Raw genomic sequence first — 22040 nt, 5'->3', positions numbered from 1 at the left:
AAGGCAGACTCGATCTATTTCTTCCAACAAGAAACTTGCTTTGTTATTCCGATTACAATGGATACTCCATTATTGAGAATGATGAATACTAAAATAAAATTGTGAAGTAATATTTTCGTTCATGACAAAATGAGGATTATGTGCAATGTGAGCCAGCTCATCGTGATAAATTCAACAGAAATATACTATGATATTCTGCAGATATTCTTGTGGATGTTTATCTGACTGATACAGCTAGTTGTTTTCATTACTGTGAAGCCTATCCACCTATCTATTTATTTCAGTTAGGCTCCTAACTCTGTTATTTAACCTCCACACGGTCACTTATGCAAATATGATTACCTCGATTAATTGACCTGATTTCATCTTTTTATCATAAAACTCTTTAGCATCTGCTCTGTACTTCAGGGAGAATCGGTATTTCATTTGCATCCACCAAATAAACTACTATAATCAAATTATTTTATTGATTATGACTTAAATATTCAGTGAGACGGATATATCGTCTGTACATGCTCTATATTCCCCATTAAAGATGAATTTTCAACATCAAGTCTACACTCTACTACGTGACTTGTTTCGTCTCTATTAGAGGCATCATCAAGCAATTTGATCGATCGGAGCCTCTACGTATAGTGTTGATTGTTCGACGTTGAACCGCGGTCGGGTGAAGGGTGATAGGACAGTAGAATTACTATACATAGAGATATAGCTTAGGTTTTATTACTGGCAACGCATGCGGTAATACGGGAGTTAAAGTATGCCTATTTTGTGACTTTTATTATAATGTTCCCCTATTCACTATGCATTACATTCATTGCCATTTATGTAGAAACTCATATTTACACTCTAAATCAGAATTATTTATTTTTAATCACATATTTACAAATTAGTATGATCAGTTTCAAAGGTCTTTTTAGTATTAGTATTTGAAGTAATAACAGAAGTGCAAATACGTAGACCGATTTAGATTATTATAGCATGGCGAACTTTTGTTACAAATAACAGTATAGAAAGGCTAGCGAACTTTTTGGTGCATTGTAATAAAAAATACAAGACAATTGCATAAACGTGCAGAAATATTTTGTCTTTACTACATCTCTCATATTACACTTACTTTCAGCGATTTTGTATCTTTTATATTTTATAATTATACATAATATAAATGATCGGTTTAGATGCAAAAATCACAAAACCTCATTGAAGGATATAAGTGTACATACCATACCTACATAACTTTTTTAGATTTTAATTTCTCAAGTTCGAGAAATATAACCGAATTTCCGCAAGAGTAACGCCGGTACTACTACGTCGCAATATATTTTTTTACTCCACAATTCGCCTGCAGAAAAGTGGTTTATGGCTTCATATTCTTTATCAGATGATCATTCAAGATGCAGTGCCGTGGGATTTGCTTGATTTACTGGCATAAAAAAGATATTGTATTATACCTCCACGTCCCTAAGGCGAGGAAAATTTCATTGGGCTCGTAGCGCTCCTGAACAATGATTGAAAGACAAGCAAATATAATAACTGTTCTCCTTGAAATCAGAGTTATTTTATTAACCAATGTACAAAAGGAAGAAATTCAAGATACAGTTTTGTTATTTGTTTGGCACGTGTTTTCCAATTACCAGGTAATTAACTGAACAAAACATCTCGCCAATAGAAGCAAAGCACGAAGTAAAACAATTGTATCAACAATTCGTAGCAGGGTAGAATTTCAAAAGAAATGTACGTGTTTAAAAAAGCGCCTGCGGAACAGATAGAGCAATAATAAAGAACTGCAACTGATGTTTGCCGGATTCTTTTTGTGATCGATAGCGCTTACTCTCATGTTGGTCTTATAAAAATTTCAGAATGGCGTTGGTAGTCGCTTTTTTGAAAAACAAAATTCCCTCGTACTGTCTGTTGTTATTTATTTTTTATGCATCTGGAATGGAAAACTGACGTTAAGTGATAACCTTTGTCTAGACGCGTATAAACAATAAACATGACTACGGGTATGAATTTATACAGTGTTATAGTATATTGCAACACACTTTCTATAGAAATACATTGTTATAATATTTGACAGTGTAATATATTCCTAAACCAATACGAAATGTACATAAATTCCGAATTAATTTCCGGACAAATCAAATAGGACAATAATACAAGAGAATCATTTTATGTTTGGTACAAGATAAGTAAATTCTACTTGACCTCGGTTGAAACAAGTTACACGATGAGGCCGGGATTACATAGGATTTCAATTAGGAATGGAACGATTTACATGTAAAAACAAACTTCGTCACAGTGGGTGGATGGTATTAGTGGTAATGAAAATATTAGCTGAATAGCAATGTGCCCTGAGAAGTCCACTTCTACGTAGTGTCTGCAGAATACTGTGGTTAATTCTCTTAAACAATATCACCTTGCTTTCATCATTGTTCGTTTATTCTTCCTTGATTATAGCGTACCTACGTAACACAAGTAAATCCTCATGTCACAAGAATACTTTGTTTATTTTTTTACTTAGTAATATATTTTTTTCATATGTCCAGTTTTAATATTAAAAGGTAGATATCTGGAATAAAAATATAATTTTAATATGTGTAGAGTGTTTTCAATATTTTGTATGATTGATATCGTAACGTTTCCTACAAGGAAATATTATTTTATTTATTTGAGATGAATATCTAAATGAAATGGATTTAAATTATTTGTATCGTCGAATAGTACTTATTTGTAAGCGATAAAGGAAACCAGGAATTGTAGAATATTTTAGAATTCAATACTACTCTATTTTTTGTGTTTTATTATTAATAAGGTAAAAAAAATATTTTCCATAATATGATACATTAAAATATATCTATCTTATTGAAACTTTTGTATAGCTATCTTATAGATTACATAGTAGTGAACAGTTCTGAGTGTACTATAGCTCATTTTTTGATAGTAATAGTATATATAATATATATATATATTGTATTGTATATTATTATAATAATATATTGGATACCATTATATAAGGGAAACCTTTGTATTTAAAATATAAAGCTTATAAAATAGATCATTGACTAAATAAGTCGCCTGTATTCCACAGTATTTAATATACTGATATAACGAATAATGAGCATTTAAAAAATCTCAATCGTAGTCGAGTATAAAAGCTGCTAATTGATCTGATGGAATGTCAGTACAATTTATTCTGCACACATCGCATTCGACGAATCTTTATCTAAATTTATTGCATTAGTATTCCAGGGCATCTCTGTATCTGCATATTCATGTTGAATCCAATTTGAAGTACTAGGTATATTTCAGGTTCGTTTCAAAATGTACGGACATTTTGAAACGAACCTAAATTATATACCATTACGAACATTAAATATTGACTGATGCTGAATGCCTGCAGATGCTTAGGAGATAGACGCTGCTCCTTAGGCAGGAATACTAAATTAGAGTTGAAATGATATGAGAACGAACTGACTTTTGAAGATAGAGTTACCCATAACTGTGTTTCCAAGAGTCTAAATTTGGCAAAATCAGTGTGTGGATGTTCCAATATTAATTGTTTATTACTTTATTTAATGCAAACAATAAAATAAACAAAAGTAACATGCTATATTGACCATATTGAATAATATGTTTTAGCTTTAAATGTCTGAATAATAAAATGGCTTACATAATTTCCTATAGAAAGTTTCAGATAGAAGTTTTCATACAGAAAACTAATCGTGCCTTTTTTTAAAGTTTGAGATATTATCAGGTATTGTATACCTATATCTATTATACTACAATAGTAATTTTAAACCTAATTTACCGAACCTAATTATCTATTAAACATTTAGAAATACCAGCTTTAATATTATTTTTAATAATTATTGAAACTTGAAATAGAATTACTAAATGTTTAACGGTAGTCTCTTTAAATGTAGTCCGACACGAAAATTACACGTTGCTAATATCTAAGCGACTGACGGACTGAAAATGTTAGGATTTGTTCGTTTACTTATTTAATATACTTCCTTCCTGTTAAGATATTAATATAGATAAACTTGAAGGCTGGATATTATCTAGTTTGATTTCTTCGTCGATAAAGATATTAGAATTTAGATACTACCTAATGAAAAAGAACAACATGCGATATTGGTTTAATCTTATTACATTAGAAGCGTTGATTCATTTTTAACATCAAAAATCTATGTTGCATTCCTATCAGACTGTTGACAAATGTAAATAAAAGCAGAAGTATCCAACAAAATAGATACCATCCTCACATTTTATAGTTGATATTACGTCCTGTAGCGAAGGCAAAACAGAGTTGTTGCATTTCGTTCCAAGCCATTTTGCCTTTTATGTTTACGTCCACGTGGATCTACGAGATCACTATAAAACAACCACAAAATATCTTTACGTGAAATCTCCTTGGATTTTTAACCGACTGTCAAAAGAAGGAATCTCGTATGTATATCGCTAGATATAGCGTCAAAGGTTTGAACACATATTTCAAGAATTCTAACCACATATTTGAATACAAACACAACCATTGATGTAATATTACTGCGCAAATATTTTGGTTAATTTTTTTTATCGGAATGGAAATCATACTTACGACCCACTTGATGATATATATGTACAATTGTTCATAAATAATCCTATGACATGATGTTTGTGTTTATAGCCATTGCAAGGCACTAAAAAGTTATATATCTTATATTGTAATATCACAGTCTTATCAACTGATACATTTCTGTCAATTCAAGCGACTTGGTATCTAATATAGATGAGACTGAAGTTTCCTTACCGACGACAAAGTCTAGTCTCGGTGTTAATTACACAAGGAATCTAAACGCAATGAAAATTTTGTTGCACGTTTAAAAAACTGCTTACTGTTTATTTAGGGACCTTCAAAACGAACTTTTTTATTAATTTGTATTAGCAAGCAAGTCGATGCGAAGTGGTAGTACCTGTTGAATATATGAGGTTATACCACCGTGGATGTCCCAAAATACATTGTAACGCCTGTACTGCACCTCATGCATTTCTAGGAACTAAGCTATTATGAATCAATATCCTGTAATTTTCTTGCTATATTTCACCCCTCAATCCAGAATATAGCTGGAAATGCAAACTGCTGCCGGCAGAATTAGTTGACGGGTAACTCTTTTATACAAAAATTCCCTCTAGTAAAAGTATATAACAAATTCTTATATTAAAAGTATATTAATTATTGTTAGTGTATTTAATTCTCGAAATATAATATTTGTTATTAAATCGCATAGTTTGTAAAACTTTGCTAATTATTTGTTCACTGTCCGACATTTGAGACTGATTTATCCTGCGGTGAAGAATATTTTATACTGCTTTTAATGAGTTCGCCTTCAGACAGATTTCATAGAAATAAATTATTTTATGTGAAGTGAATTTTATCCATTTGCCGTATATATTAGGATTGGTTATTTTGCATAGGTTACACAGATAAATAATTGAACGTTCCAGAGCTCTCAGTTTTAATAATTAAACTACTTACTAAAATTAAATATAAAAAGATTAATTATTACATCTGTTTCATATTCCGATCACCGTATAAGCAGGTCGTATCACCGGCTTGTTCACTACGCCACAGAGCGTTCAATATTACTGGCCAACATTAAAAACATGTAGTCACTTTTCAAAATAAGAACTGTAACAAGGACGCTATGAATTTTACTATTTTATGCAAGAAATTACGAAACAAATAAAATTGTTTTAATAAAATACATTTTACGGTACATGGCTGTTAAACTATAGTACACGTCGCGTTGAGACGTTCCTGCGCAAGGTGGAGTAAGTTTTATTTTACTGTGCTGTACTTTGAGGTGTTCGGGGTGTGGATGATATTCAATCTTATTTTCTAGGCGTATTTGTATTTATCCTTCGATTTACATGAATTCTTTTCTTTTCTATAAAATACATGTCACTATCTATGTTTATTTCTTTGTAATGATCCAGGAATATTTCGCACGAATAACAACCTTTAAGAGGTATCACGAACATCGTAATGAATTTGTATTATCCATAACAGTAGTGTTGTTCATAACAGTATAATAGGTGAAGGTAACTACTATCGATTGGTTGAACCGTCAGTTTTTACCTTTAGTTACTTTAACAAAATATTAGTTAAACAAAATATTGTAGAAAATTGCAATTGACGTGTATTATTTATATATTTAATAGATTTTAACCATTTAACCATTGCTATTAAATGGTCGTTCATTGATGCAGGGATAGATTATATTTTATTACTATTTAATTCTGGACACATACACACACGCACGCCATACACATATACACAGTAGTAGATAATAAGCATAATCAAAATAAAAAAATAGTTGATTGAAGATTTTTGTTATATAACTTATGTATATTATTTTTCATGCCATGTTCATTCATAAATAATTATGCATTTAGATCATAACCCATTACATGTCATCCTAATGGCGATCCTAAATGAATAAAAAAATAGCTTTATTACGTAAAATAGTGTGGGTAGACGAATTACACCGTAAAGCTTTTAAAAACCCCTTCATTAAGAGATAAATCCCACTTTGCAGCTGGCGTGACTGTCTCATTTCCCTACAGATTATAGCAGCTTTAAACTATTAAAGCGGTAATAAAATGAATGACATGAATATTTCCAATACTTTAGTATTTGCAATGATATAGCATAATTTCTTTGTGGAATTATAGAACTGGCATTGACTAGTATTACAAATAATTTTCATCATTTACATTTCAAACGTAAATCATGAATAGAAAGTGATAAAGTTCCAAGTTATTTTAAGTAATAAATTATTGTATTTTACGTGTAATATGTTAATGTTTATTAGATAGATAAATTCTTTATTCCCAATTACAGACACATAACATACATGAGATACAGAAAAACACGAATTAATAAAAGAAATGTAGGTGGCTTTATGTCCCACAAAAGTGAAAAGGTAGCCAACTGAGCATAATGCTACAGATAACTCTGCAGCGCTGATATTCTGTTGGCTCCTTACTTATACTATACTTATTACTAAAAAAAAATTACATAAATATTAAACATCGAGCTCTTTATCAAAATATATAAAGTATGAATAAACTGTAAATAATGTGATGAATTATGGTATTAAACTACTTATACTACATAAATACTATAACAAGGATTACACATATATTGATATGGTGAAAGGCTCCGCGAGACTGATGATGACGATGAGGTAATAAAGCTTTGCAGATACGGGACCTCCTAAGGGGTTAAAGTAATTTGTTCAGTTAGAAGATGTTTTTTTAGTTATTTTTTATAATTATCTTTAGTTTTTATAGTGCGAATGGGAGGAGGCAAGTTATTCCAACACTTGGAGGCCATATATCTGAAACTGCCCCTGAAAGCAGTAGTCCGATGTGTTGGAGTCATCAGTCGATACAGAGTAGCCCTAGTTTTAAAAGAATGTTGATTGCAAGACCACACGAATTTCTTATAAAGATAATCAGGAGCTTTCGAATTAATGACATTCTATAAAGGTAATAAATATTTAGTCACATAGAATGGATTTCAACTGTATGTATTATTGTTTCTGGTCAAATACTTTCGTAGACTGTTACCACTTACCATCAAACTGTGAGCTTTGTCATTCCAATTATAAAATAATATTTATATTATTTATTAAACCGTAGTATGAAAATATCTGCAGATTTTGCCAAATTGAAGAGGAAACGCCATTACACATCCTATGTGGTTGTAGCCCACTTATGCATATTAGTATATCTCTCCATATCTCCTTTGGAAAGTTTACATTCTATCCTGAGGAGATAAAACCATCACTCCTAAGAATATCCTTTAATTTTTGTCCATAACGGCTCTAGGTAGCGAACTCTGGAAAAGGGCGAGTACAATAAATCTGTGTAGCTCGAAGTGCTACAGGTCCAAGCACCTGACTATAGCCCAAACACCCCAATAAAAAAAACCATAGTGATACCATTCATATATCGTTGATTAAATATAACCAAAACATAATTTGCACCTGCTATAGGTTAGTCAAAACTTTATCATGAAATTAATATTATTGAGTAATTGGGTATCATGAAACATATTTGCGGTGTTTCAGTGGCTGTATAATAACATCGTAAAAATCCATTATAACAACAAAGCGCTGTGGCTTGTTTACTTTGGTATTGTGTTACAAATATATTGAAAGCTTTCTAAGGTGATACTGTTACATTTGTTATTTTTAGTACCTGTAATTTTGGTGTTTAGCTTTTAACTTGAAAAGAGATTTTTTTTATGTTACTGGAATAGCAAATGAGATGACCGCCCACCTCATGGTAAGTGGTAGCTGTCGCTTAAATATAATAAATTTCAACATATAATAACCTACAAATAACAATTATTCGGCTTTAAGATACAGCGAGCAATGATAATATAATACTATACGGAAAACAATACAATGCAAAAACAAAAGAAAACCAATACTATAAAATAATATAAGAACAAAAATGCGGCGCAAAACAACAGAAGAACAACAAATGGATAAAATCACAAAGGGAAATTTGTATACATATACATGGAGCCACGTTCTTGTGTGTGCATCGCAGTGGGCAATAAATTACTCTTTGGTGTTCACCGAATAGATCTGTGCTCAGTATATGGCTATTTATGGCGCTACAATGCAGTTTTTCAGCACAAAACCTGGAGTCTAAAATACGTAAACAGAATTACTTTATCACGTCATCATACGACGCACGTAATATACTTCATGTGTTGCCATACCGGAGGGCTTAGATGTCATCCGTATTCTATATATATTTCACTGTCATATTATGACTATGAAACTGGATTCGGTATCGGAATTGTCGAGTTACTCGTTATAATATGCGTTTCTCTTAATTTGTTTTGTCATTCATAGTGTGAAAATTTTTTAAATATTATTTCGATCGTAAATCTTACTGTTACCTTTATCAATACAATGTCTTCAAATTGTGTCTTGTCTTGTGATCTTTTTTTCTAATGGACTACTATTAATACATAATATATGTCTATACTCGTATTTAAAGAAATATACCAAAATTCTCATTAAATTTAAAGCATATTTTATAGTATCCATTGCAAAAATATGTTCACCTGATTCACATAAATTCTGCGTCTCCGACGACTTGAATGAGAAAATAATGATACTAAAGTTTTGTAAAAGGACATTTGGGTAAGAATTATAAGCATGACGTGTGACAATGTTATAATCCATGAAACAAAGCTGTTCTTTGGATTATACTAATTATGTAGAACCCATACTTTTATAACCTATGTAATCCTGCTCGTCCGAATAATATTCGCTAGCGAAGGATGATAATAAAGATGATGGATGTACTTTGGTCAGTTATCATATCGTGGCGAAGTCACTAGCCATTAGCCATTATGATTTCCAGAGGGTTAATCTTTTGTATAACCACGTATCTATAATAATATCTCGAGCAATTCATATAGCGCCATCCAGTCTCAAGCTGAGCAGAGCTTATGTTATGATTACTAGGCAACTGATATAAATACTTTTTTTTATAAATAAATACATTAGGAACACTCAGACCGTGTTTGTTCCGTGAGAAGAATCCAACTTGCGACCATCGGAAGTAATGCAATGAGGCTGTCAAAAGCTATACATATGATATTATTAAATTTGTACATCATGTCAGGCTTTGCTATTGTGACATAAATCAAGTTTGCTACTCAATTAGTCGTACACGATAAATACGAAATACGACTGCAAATGTATTGAATAATCGTCAATTCATATTGCTACATTCCGGTATTAATATCGGCAGCTATTAATTAGTGAACGGAGCTATAATTCCATTGTAATTTGTATACTGTAGCGTATCTGCAAATTGCAATTTACGGCAACACTCCGGACGGAGCGTCGTCGTCGCGAAGTGTTTGTACTACTTAAGAGTACTTACTCCAACTTGTAGAACTTAAAAGTAGCAAATTCGATTTTGCTTTGCTGACACACTTTCTCAATTTAAATGTTTGTTTATTTTTGATGTTATTTATCTCGCCAGCTGTTATGTCATTCAATATTGTGGTAACAATTCGCTCGACTGTTTTCTGTTTTGGTGTTTAAATGATGAAAACAGGTAGATTAAAACAGTAACAACAATTAAAATACATCAAAAACATGACATATTAAAATATGTGTTCTAAAATTATAAATATCAAGAGATCGCGTCGATCGTTGCCAACATATATATAATATAAAGTAAGGCTGTGAAGAAAAATATATAATTATGTACAGTAAACTCAAAAATATTTAACGATTGCAAAATTCATCAAATAATAATAATAAATAATCAGGCGAGCCGCAACCTCATTTGTCTTCTATGCTATAAAAAATTGTAATATTGTATAAATAAAATTATTGACTCGTAATTATTTTATTTAATATTTAATTAATAAAATTGAATAATACTTTAATTACATATTCTTAATTATAGGCATATTAAGAGACAAATGACATTACTGCACTGCTGCGGATCCATTGCTTCTGGACGTGGACATAGACATTCATAGATAAACGAATTGAAAGGATTTAAATTGTAATATACTAAAGTAGTTTATAAGTTATATACTAACATGATATGAATTAATATCCGAATTAAATGAATAAATAAAATATATTCGAAAACAGTAAAGTAACATATTGTTATTATAATATACGTACAACATACGTAGTTTATATTGTTATACCGTACCACAGGCAAAAATTCGCAGGCTCAGTTAGTTTACAATATTTTGTTAAGAAAATTGTCCAATAGTTGATTGGCAAAACGTTTGTAAATGGCAGATTCTATTTTTGGTTTACACAAAATACATACATCACGAATGGTATACCGTTATTTGAACAACGTATGATTGAATTTGAATATTTAAATTGTGTGTGCTTTTACTGAATTGCAGAAAATCTGTACAGAAATAAAAACTAACTTTATTGTAAGTACGATTAGGAATATTTTCCTATGATTTTCATTATCGATATGATTGCGTTATACGCAGTTATGTACCAACAACAAGTTCTATTGTAAAATAACATGACATAATTTTAAATAACAAATTTAAACACACGACATCTTTTGCGATAAATGCGTTAAATATAATTAACAAATTCATTTTCGCTTTTGTAATTTTATAAATATTCAAAGACATTACAGCCACTCAATATTCTTTGTAATTGCTTGTTGGTATTAATGGATTATTTTGTATTGACTTTTACAGGGTGGTTTGGTCACACGAGGGTGGCTTGGTCGAGCCAATATGAAAAGAACTAAAACGAAAATGAGAAAGTGTTGGAATGGTCCACCATTGCATTTTTTATTTTACAATACTTTTCGCCGTTGTGAATATTAAAATATTCTTTATAAACGCACAGATTACGCTTTTTCATGTTAGTGGAATAAAATACTTATTGAAGTTTAAACATATATTAGTTATATGTTTAAACTAAACCCTCACTACGATCCACACTTTAACTTCTATTTCCTTCCATTTCATCTGGAATGGAACAGAACAGATGATCAGCCGGAATATTGTGAGTCCTGCTCATTTTCTACATGAGCCCTCACTACGGTCTACAGTTTCATCTTTTGTTCCTTCCACTTCATCTAGAAGAAGAACAGAATGAGGATAAGCCGGAATATTTGAGTCCTGCTCATCAGGCCCTCACTACCATCCACCCTTCCTCTATTCCTTTCATTTCTTCATCATTTACACTCATCTCAATTCGCCACCACTTTATGTAATCAACCTGCCTCAACGCAAAATGATCGGTTACCAGGTCAGAACGGAGAGTTTTATTTGATGATATTTTAGATTTATAGTAAATTTTCATTTTCTTTCACCTTTTTCTCTTTAATTTTCTTTTTGGTGTGGCGAATTAACTACGACCGTTGCCTAGCTACGACAGAAGAATGAAATAACAAGCTTGTCATTCTAGCCGAATCACTTTCTTGTATATATATTCATTGTAAATATTTCGTTATTATAAATATGTAAATAGACATCACTGGACTCATCATTTCACCGCCTCCTTTCCTGTTGCTGCTTATATCAAAAGAACACACAATAAAAGCAAATAATAGCGGCCCCAACATAGCCGCTAAACATGTTTAGCCTGAATATTCGGAATACCAATAGTTTATAAGATATGACGGCCTCGATTGACTCCAATTTACTTCCAATGGTTACTGATTCGATTCCTCATACAATATAAACTTTTATATTCATTAGTCCGATTATCTGAATCGATCTGGGTGTTTTAAATGTATATTATGTAGGTATTATATTTTTAATCAAATAAAATATTTAAGTGTTTCTATCACTCGTCTAGTACCTATAGCATAAGCTCTGCTTAGCTTCGGATTCGATAGCGCTGTGTGAATTATTTTAAACCGATTGGAAAAAGAGAAAAAACCCATTTTAAGTCATGATCACCAGAATAATTTTGTGAAACTCGAATCAAATGTGGATAAAGGTAAATAGTTTTTATTGCCTGTATAAATTAGCTTAATAATTTTATTATATGTATCTACTTCAGTTTATTTTGAAGGACAGGCCTGGGAATTATATAGCTGTAGACGTAAAACAATCAGGTACATCGTAACCTAGTTGTTTACTACTCGTACCACGGTATAGGTACCAGATGTCGTGGGTGCGAAATCAATAAACTTTTTTATGTTCATTTATTTAACTGACTGATCCGTCTGGCAATTTTGTGATAAATACACCAATAAGGTAGTTGCTCCCTACTTTGTTGGATTTGGAATATACCTAGTGAAAAGCAGATATATAGGTGTGAGTGGAGCGGGAACAGAACAACAATCAGTATAATATTTCTCAAAAGAGGTCACAGCGAAGAAGTCAAAAGTCACATATAAAAAACAGATATAAAAATACAAAGAATGCTGGACAAGCTGCTAGTAATATGCACGATACCTAAGTTTTGCAGCTTGTCTACTGTGTTCACTTGACAATACGCCTGATTAATCTATTTACTTTACATAATTTTAGTATACATCTTGGAAATTAAAAAATAATGTTATACGTCAAGAAGGTGGCATGGCAGTATGTCTATTATTTATAGTTTCACATAAAATCTAGAGACTTAAAGGCATACGTTAATTTCTAACGCTGACGTCACTGTGTAATAAAGAAACTTTACAGTAGCATCTACAACTTTACTATCTAAAAGATTAAACCTGAGATGTGTCAGTGGGGTTGTATGGAGAGTGTACACAGTATATTGGTCCCGGGCGTGACATTACCGCGCGGCTGTCTGTACACGGGTTAGATGCTGCTATATTTGATAATACAATTATTAATTACTAGGAACTTTGCGTACGGGTTTATGCTGTTGTTAATATAAGAACAGATTTTAGGTAATCGGTATATTTAATAGATATACGGTTTATAATGCAACTACGTATATTTATAACATACACCTAACATATTTATAAAACCTTTTTTAAAAAAGTATTTAAAAGCCAGTCTAAACTTTAATAATAAACATCAAAGTTTTAATTAGTATCCACTGAAAAATAAATCCAATCTATTACAGACTCTTACGATACTTTAAATCTACGTTCAGTACGGAGTGCATTCGACCTAAGAACTGACAAGAAACTCGGCTCTTATTATTTTCTTGCGAGCTTATACAGGATTACAAAAATACAGATTCATTTTTAAATTAAATATTGATGGAAAAACTAGTTGCACTTGTAACTAAATTAGTCTGAATTTTGTAAAATAACCATACTTTTTTTTTGTTTTTGATGGTTTATTTCTATAGTAAATCAACGAATTTTGTTGATGTTTTTTTAGGTATTGTCATCAATAATTATAATAAAATAATCAATGAAGTGTAAGAAATAGGTTTAATAAAGTAATTTTAAAAAATAGGAAGATTTGTCACACATTTTATAAATATCGTACTCTAACGCTATTTCTATAATCTGGATTGTACCGCTATTCTATATTTTTATTTTAATGTATATCCTGTATTATCGGTTACTGATACTAGAATGCATAGAATGTTTAGTCTCGATTTGGTAAACCAATAAAATGTAAGCGTCACTTTGCACATTCCCGTCGCAATCCTGTGGGAAATAGCGTAATGAGGCATTCAGCTTCCCGGAAACTATCTGAACAATGTCTATGTTTACACACTTTTATAGTTTATTTTATTATTGGTAACTAGCTGTCCCGGCAAACGTTGTTTTGCCATAAAATAAAATAAAAATTAGGGTTGGACTACCCCCAACATTTAGGGGGATGAAAAATAGATGTTGGCCGATTCTCAGACCTACTCAATACGCTCACAAAATTTCACGAGAATCGGTCAAGCCGTTTCGAAGGAGTATGGGAACGAAAACTGTGACACGAGAATTTTATATATAAGATAATATTTTGTTTTTAACGAAGCTTTTTATGATTTTAATTTTATTTCATGCTTTCATGCATTTTACTTCATTTTTAATTAATAGTGTAATATTGTTCCTGTACTAACAGTGTTAGCTGCCTATGATGATAAAGTAGGCCGATCACAATGAATTCAAGACAAATTAATCAAAAATAAAAAAATTAAATAAAAATAAAAAGACGTTTCATTGAGAATGGCGTGGAATACCCCGAATTATTATCATGAAATTCATGTTGTAATGAAACCATCTAATATATGTGTAAAATTTTCGTGTCACAGGTTTCATTTTGATGAAATTTTATATGTACATTCAATACATATACATTAGGTACTGAATGTATATGTACTGAATGTATATATAAAATAGGTCTGAAAATAGGTTTATAACAAATTTTTGTACCCCGAAGTGTTAAGGGTGGCTCACCCCAAAAATATGTTTTTCATGTTATCGACATAATTTTTTATTTTTATTCTTTTATTATGTGGCATTAAAAAATACATACAACCTAAATTTTCGCCCTATTACCACCACCACCTATTTTTTAATAGCGATTTTAAAATTCACTCAGCTAGTAATATAAATATAATAAATGCCTCAGTGTATCTTGGAGGAGTTGATTGTTAATTGGGATTAGAAGCCTAGCGGATACCTACTTACGTACATAGTGTTTTTTTCCTTGTTTTTTTTTTTCACTATTACCTAACAGACCTGACCGTAGTATTATTTAATGGTGCTCCGCCAGTATATTGTTCACGCAGGTACATGTTTTTATTATTTTCAATAAAAAACCTAATTATTTAAATATTATAGAATTGTATCTCTCAATGATGTTTCTAACTCAACTGTTTGTGGTATAGGAAATAGGTAAATGCATTCTAAAATTCGCATTATTGTGTAAGCCGATATGGACAGAGGGGAAGTGACTGGGTCAGTCGGTCGGGAACCCCTCTGGTTCATTCCACCTATTATCCCTACTGTTACAAATGTATAATACATATAGATGTAGAGTTTGTATTTTTCAAACCCAACTTCGAAAAAGGAGGCGTAAGATTTTGAATATATAAGTATTTATGAATGTGTGTTTGCAGGCATGTGTGTATATGTATGTCCATCTGTTCCCTTGTGACTTATAAGCTGCTTATCATAATTTGAGAGTTTTAAGTATTTTAGTCGTAGAACACAAGCTATTTGCGCAGTTATAAATATAATTGATCATTTAGTTTGTTTGCGGTTTTGTATGCATGAACATGATTATAGGTATTTTTAAAATTAAGCCTCAGTTGTGAGTTCAATTCATTGTCTCTTTATACCTAAGCAATAAGAATATCATTGTATCGTGCTTTTTTATACGCGTAACTACCAATATGAACATTTTCTAATATCTGTTTAATATTTTAGTAAAAGTTAAAAAAGTATATCTAAACATTTTTATTTAACATTTTATAATACTGTCTCTGCAGTAATATAATATCTTTATAAAGATGTTTATAATAAAAATGAAGAGTATTAGATCTCGTTCCGAGCTCGTATTACCAGGAATTTATTTTATAAAAATAGAGTTGAAGGATCGGAATTTAATGCAAAAGGTCGAGAGGCGAGGATGCCATTCTTGGTTATGCATTTTATTCTTCAAGTGCAATATTGGAATATTATCGGTTATAGTAAATTCATAATGGAATTCCTTTCAACCTCAAATTAACTGATCACCAATCAGTCGCAGAGCTTCTCTGTATAATCCCGAGTAATTCCCATTGGATAAATGACACTAATATGTTAGTTGGTGTATGGTTATTAAAATATATTGAAATATTTCCAATGCGATTAATTCATTGCTGTCAACTGTAGTAATTAATGATATATTTGAATGGAAAGAACCTTTATTCAAATAAATTCTAATAGCTATTTATCAAAGCGTGACATAATGAAATCGGGATCGTGCAGAAATAATATGGAATAGTTAGAAACTGATTTATAAAAAAATATTTAGGTAAAGAAAAGTTTGAGTTTGATATTATGAATCTGCCAAATTTATTTGTTAAAAATATTATTTATTTTTAACATACTCTGATAATTTTCTCTTGATAAATAAGTTTAATATAGGAGTATAAATCAGTTACAACTCTTTGTAGAGAATTAACCTAGTTACTGTCTTGTTTGCAATTTAATAAATCAGTTTGTTGGTAGTAATCAACTCAATTGAGCAATATTCAGGTTTGAATGAGTCAGCTTTTGAATGGGTCTTATTCAAATATGAACTGCATTTAGATACAAATTTGTACTCTATAAAAAGTTTTGTTAACATTTTCCGCGCGTGTTACCGTTGTATTTATGTTGTCGTTTTAGTTTTAGCATTATTAAATGTTTATTTTAGTAGTGTTTATTTAAATTTGAAATACATTTACAGTAGTTTAATTTGATTTGATGTATTAATTTGATGATGATTTTGTATACGATATTTCGTTGTTTGTAAATGTAAATTATATATAGTAAATATATTTCATTTTCATTCATGTTATAGAAGTTTGAGGATTTGTTATGAGGAAAGTAAACTCTGGAACCATTGAACTCAAAACAAAACAAAAATGTTTATAGTGTTTTCTGTTATATAATTACAGTTTTGATGCGAGAGACGAGATTTTAAAGGTTGTTCTGTTACTGAAAACATTAGTTTTATGCTGAAAGTTAATCTCAAATTCCATTTACATTGTAAATTAATAGTCTACTCATTCGGTTACTAAAGTCCAAGTGACACGTAAAGACTACAAATTTTATGTGGAAGTGTGGTAAAGCTAATACGATGGGTCAACAGGCGGCTTATGATACGTACGCTACACACCTCTGAAAGGCACTTTATTTCTTGTAAAGTGTATTTCCATCATTTTCAGCGCACGCTTCGAGTTTAGAATTTGACTTTGTGGTTCGCTTTACCGCGAAATTTGCTCCTGTATTTCTGCGGTATCGCAAATTCTGCGAAATTTCGATAAGGCTATAACGGTATTACGTTCTCTAATTGCAACACGCTGTGATATCGAATTTGCACCAGTTGCAGGCGGAATTAATTTGCTTCCCGTGACTGTTTGATGTCTCTTTGGCGAATATTGGAATGCTTGTTGGATATAAATCAGTCGATTGAGTATTAAACTTAACTTTATTTTATTGCAAGCGCTTCATGAAATGTTTGCAAATAATTTTCCGTTTTATTGGAACGCTACGCTTCAACGTGTGAATGGGCAGACCTTTTACAATGAAGTTATGGAACGTGAATTCGCTTCAAATACTGCGGTTGTGTCACACGTATTATGTGAATAAGGGCTTTGATATTCGCAGTGTATACATTGTCACAGCGCTATGGAAACTCAATTGTTGTTTTTCTTTTAATCGTACGAGTGAGTTCCGAGAGTAAAAGTTTTACTTTTTTAACACGAATATTTTCAGTTTAGAGTTCTCTTTACAGAGTTACTCTACTATGGTTTCGTGTTCATTCAAACAATATGGGCAAGCGATTCAGCGCTAAACAGACCGCGAGAAGTGGGGCATGGGACGTCGGTTCGATCCGATGATTTTTTGTGCATACCCAAAATTTTGTGCGGATAACAGCAGGGTGGCGTTAGGCCAACTGTTTCTACAGCGCAAGGTCGACGCCCGCATCGATCGCTGACGACGACCCTCGCGCCTGTGCGGCACCGCACATGCCGCGCAACAGGGCAGACCTAACCTCCGCTGTGTATAGTAAAAACACAAGCCAGTTCGACTCCAGTTTGAAAGAGGGCGTCCGAGGACGCAGACGGCGCCCCCGAGCCGTCGCGACCACGCACCGGGCACTGGCGAAAGAACGCCAATCGCGAAACATCCGAACTCCAACACACATTTGACTGTGATAACAAACACCAAAGTAAACATTAGGTACATACTTACTGCTGTTGACGGTGCTGCTTGCCGGCGGCGTCAACGTAGCAAAGTTGTAACAGTTACGATGTTTGTTTTGCGGTTGGCCATGGGTGTGGTTCAATGGCACTTACGCGAGCGTGTCCGCCTGTAGGGGAGGTAGGGAGGGGTAGCCACGTGATCTATTACTCCAACATTGGCGCCCGCCCTCCGCGGCTTCAGCGGTGCATCTGCGCGATTCTGCGCGTTGCACCTGTTAACTTAAACGTCATATTCCAATGCTTATGATTGATGCCGGCTGCACTGTAAAATCGACTCACGTAGCTGTATTTACGGTTCATGTCTAGCGTCGCTGCAGTTGCACCGTTTGAATATTCAGCGACTGCACCGGCTGTAATTCACTACGAGCACGTTGCACGTCCCGTATCGTAATAAAGTTAACTTGTTGTTAAACTTCAAAACTTTGTTTCGTAACTATTTTGTTATGAAATGCGACGTAAATAATTTGTAAACAATAAAATTACCACGGAATAAGCTCATATCGACGCGGTCTACTACATTACAGTCAAAAACAATAGCAAACCGATGCTTAAAACTTTGTTTTGGGATTTTATTACATTCATTCAAATATAAAGTATCGCTGCTCTAAACAAAAGCTCTCTTATTGTTCTATTGTATAAAAACAAATATTTAATAACTCAAATAGAATATTTGGAAGGGGATGGGGAGGGGAGGGGCTTGGTGGGGAGGGGAGTAGGGTGGTTAAGAAATCCGGCGTTGCTTGCTTTGTCGCCGCGTCATTTCAGTTGACACTGGCCCGGCGTGTGCTTGTGTCAGCTTCGGTGAATCAGTGAGATCCGCGCAGACCTACGCTGGTCTCTACCGTTGTTCCTAGTGAGTAACTGCCATTGATTTTAACAACCCGTGTGCCACGGTATAGTAATTACTTTAATACACACCATTATAACACTATACAAATGCTTTCTGCAAAAAAATATTACCATTTTAATAAAGGCTACGTATATAAATGCAGTTGAGACTGGTCTGCTTCATTATTAATATACATATTTTTTACTAATCTACAATGCTGAGCGATTAGGTGTTTTTTAGTTATTAGGTCCATCAACATTTATCACAGTCATACATTTTAACCTATTTAGTACTTCCATACATAATAGTAGATAAAATTATTATGGATGCTCATTCTTTAAGACTCACTTACAAATTTCATATAGCTACGACTACATCTGATAGTTATTATAAAACTATTGTTGAATAAATGAGAAATGATTGATAAAGGCATGCGGAATGAATGTTGCATGAAAGGTTAGTGAAAAAAGTATGCAATTATAAAATAAAAGGAATTTGGGATATTCGAGAATTTGGGGGCATAGAATTACTTATTATGATCACATAATTTGACTGCTGTCTAATATTTTAATAGCAGTAGTCTCCAGAGCCGGCCTTTATGCATACAATTTATTGGACGTTGGAAGAGTTATATGCTGCTCAGTTCTTTCTTCCCATCTCATAACCGACTATGGAGAAATGAAGATCTTCAATATATTTTTTTTTTCAGTTCTCACGTAAAAATAAATATGTTGTATACTAATATAGATGCTAACCACAATGGCTTAATACAGTATTAGGAATTTACTACAAGTGTAGAAAAATTAAAATACTTACTTGATCCTGTAAAAAGAAAAAGAAAAAGTATAATTTCTATTACAAATATGGTTGTAACCAAATTGTAGTCAAAGTGTTTTATTCGTTATAAACTTTTTTCATTCTAATAAAGCCAGTGATGTATATTCATACTAATATTATAAAAGCGAAAGTGCACCTGTCTGTTGTTTGCTAACTTTTAACTACAAAATTACCGTACGTGTATTAAAGAATTTTAATGTGAAGATAGATTGATTAATTAGCACAAGGACGGACATCTTTTATTTAGAAAGTAGGCGTAGTCGCGGGTAACAGCTAGTATTGTTACAGACTTGTGTAAATGTACATGTTACCTAAACTGTATGTTTATATCGAAATACAAGTATTCCTTCGATTCCCAGTAATACCCTGGAGGCATAACTCGCACCTGTAACAACATACTCAAGTAGCACATTCCAACTGTACGAGGCTTCGAAGCCAATCCGATTATAAATAAATAAAGGAGCTCTCAAGTGCTCTAGCTACTACAGACATCTAAGCACTTCTAATGCAACATAAATGGCGCCAAATGGACACATTCTTAAGAAGATTAAAGTTTAATATGACGTGTAACAGACGAACAGCAGAAATATAGCAGTCGCTAATGTCCAAATTAATATAAAATTGAGAAATTTGGTTTTTTGTTTGTAATGAACGAACTCAAATAATATTAAATCGATTTTCTGAATTTTTACACCTATAAATACTTACATTATCTACGAGAAATATATGATAGTTTATTAAAAACCTAAGATTCTATCACCATAAAATAATTGCAATCGTGCGAAGCCAGCGAGAGAGGCTAGAAACGAATACTTTATTTTATACTAATTATGAATAAACTCAAAAATAATGGAACCGATTTTGGAATATACTAATATACCAATTTTGATGTAGGATAGTCGCATCTCCACAAGTGACATTAATTTATTAGGTTATACTAATTTAGTAAAATATATTTTTTTACAAAAATTACATAAGAAAAGTGTTTTCGTTAGAAAAAAAATGAATCAAGACTACTTTAGAAATTTCGATACAGATATTTTGATCTAACTAAATCAGTAATGGCTGACACTTCTCTGGTGTAATGTTATAGTCAACTTGTGTTCCACTACCATGTTTCCGGGAAACAGCACCGGAAGACTGTACAGTCTTCCGCTACGACCGGAAATGATAACATTCGGTCATCCCGAGCTCGTTTTCTCTCCCAAAAGCGTCAGAACGTGATGTTAATCTAAGAAAGTAAGAAGAAAAACCTGGATTAAGAAAACATGTCATTTACTGATACTAAAATAAATAAGACCTTTTAGTGATGTCCGATAGTAAAGGATAAATACCTAAGTAGTTACAAATGTTATGGTACTGTGTTTGCTGGCACTAGTAAAATAAACTACAAACTTTTTGTCTTTATTTGTTTCTACTGGATGAGCAACGCCGTTATAACTACAAATGAAGAGAAGTATCAATCGATGTTGTGTCATTGTTGTGAAATATGAAATAAAACTTCGACTTTGATAAAAGTGTAAGGCTATAAAACAAAAAGTAATGTTAAGTCTTTAAAAAACAGTTTCGTTTCTTGCTTGTCCTCCCAATTAAATCTATGAACTATACTAAACGGCGGAAACAATATTAATGCAAAAAACTTGACGTTCATAAGCGGCTAAAATATCCTACATGAATAATAAATTTTTGATTTGATTAGAGCATAATATCATACATTATACAATTGATCTGTTTCGTCAGATGTCATATTTTTAGAATAGTAGTTATCTAAATCAGAAGTACATTTACATCAAACTGAAATAGATATCCAAGGAACTTATAATACAGGTTCTGTATATTATAAATAGATATTTTTATCTTTTAACCTAGTTTACCTTAATGACAGATAAAAGTAGTTTAGGAATTTAGTAAATGAAGAGTTAATTCATTCCAGTTTCCTACACGTTCATGTAATAATTAAAGTAAAATTGGAA

General features: G+C 32.1%; 1 protein-coding gene across 14 annotated transcripts in view; it reads left to right on the top strand.

The window, feature by feature from the left end:
• The window catches only part of LOC131853076 (coiled-coil domain-containing protein AGAP005037), a 275367-nt gene that overhangs the window by 66848 nt on the left and 186479 nt on the right, over nucleotides 1-22040 (top strand). For 2 of the 14 annotated variants that reach the window (XM_059203885.1, XM_059203882.1), the window contains exon 1: nucleotides 18273-18378. The exons of 11 other annotated variants lie outside the window; for them this stretch is intronic. The gene's annotated coding sequence lies outside the window, so the exon portion shown is untranslated. Of the gene's footprint in view, nucleotides 1-18272; nucleotides 18379-19171; nucleotides 19255-22040 lie in introns of those variants that run through there. One more of the 14 variants, XM_059203883.1, reaches the window with a different exon arrangement.

Source organism: Achroia grisella, unplaced genomic scaffold (assembly GCF_030625045.1).
Source record: "Achroia grisella isolate CSIRO2021 unplaced genomic scaffold, CSIRO_AGI_Agris_v1 utg874, whole genome shotgun sequence".
NCBI classification, from domain to species: domain Eukaryota; kingdom Metazoa; phylum Arthropoda; class Insecta; order Lepidoptera; family Pyralidae; genus Achroia; species Achroia grisella.
Note: the sequence above shows the minus strand (reverse complement) of the source record. Positions and strands in the feature narration are given on the sequence as shown.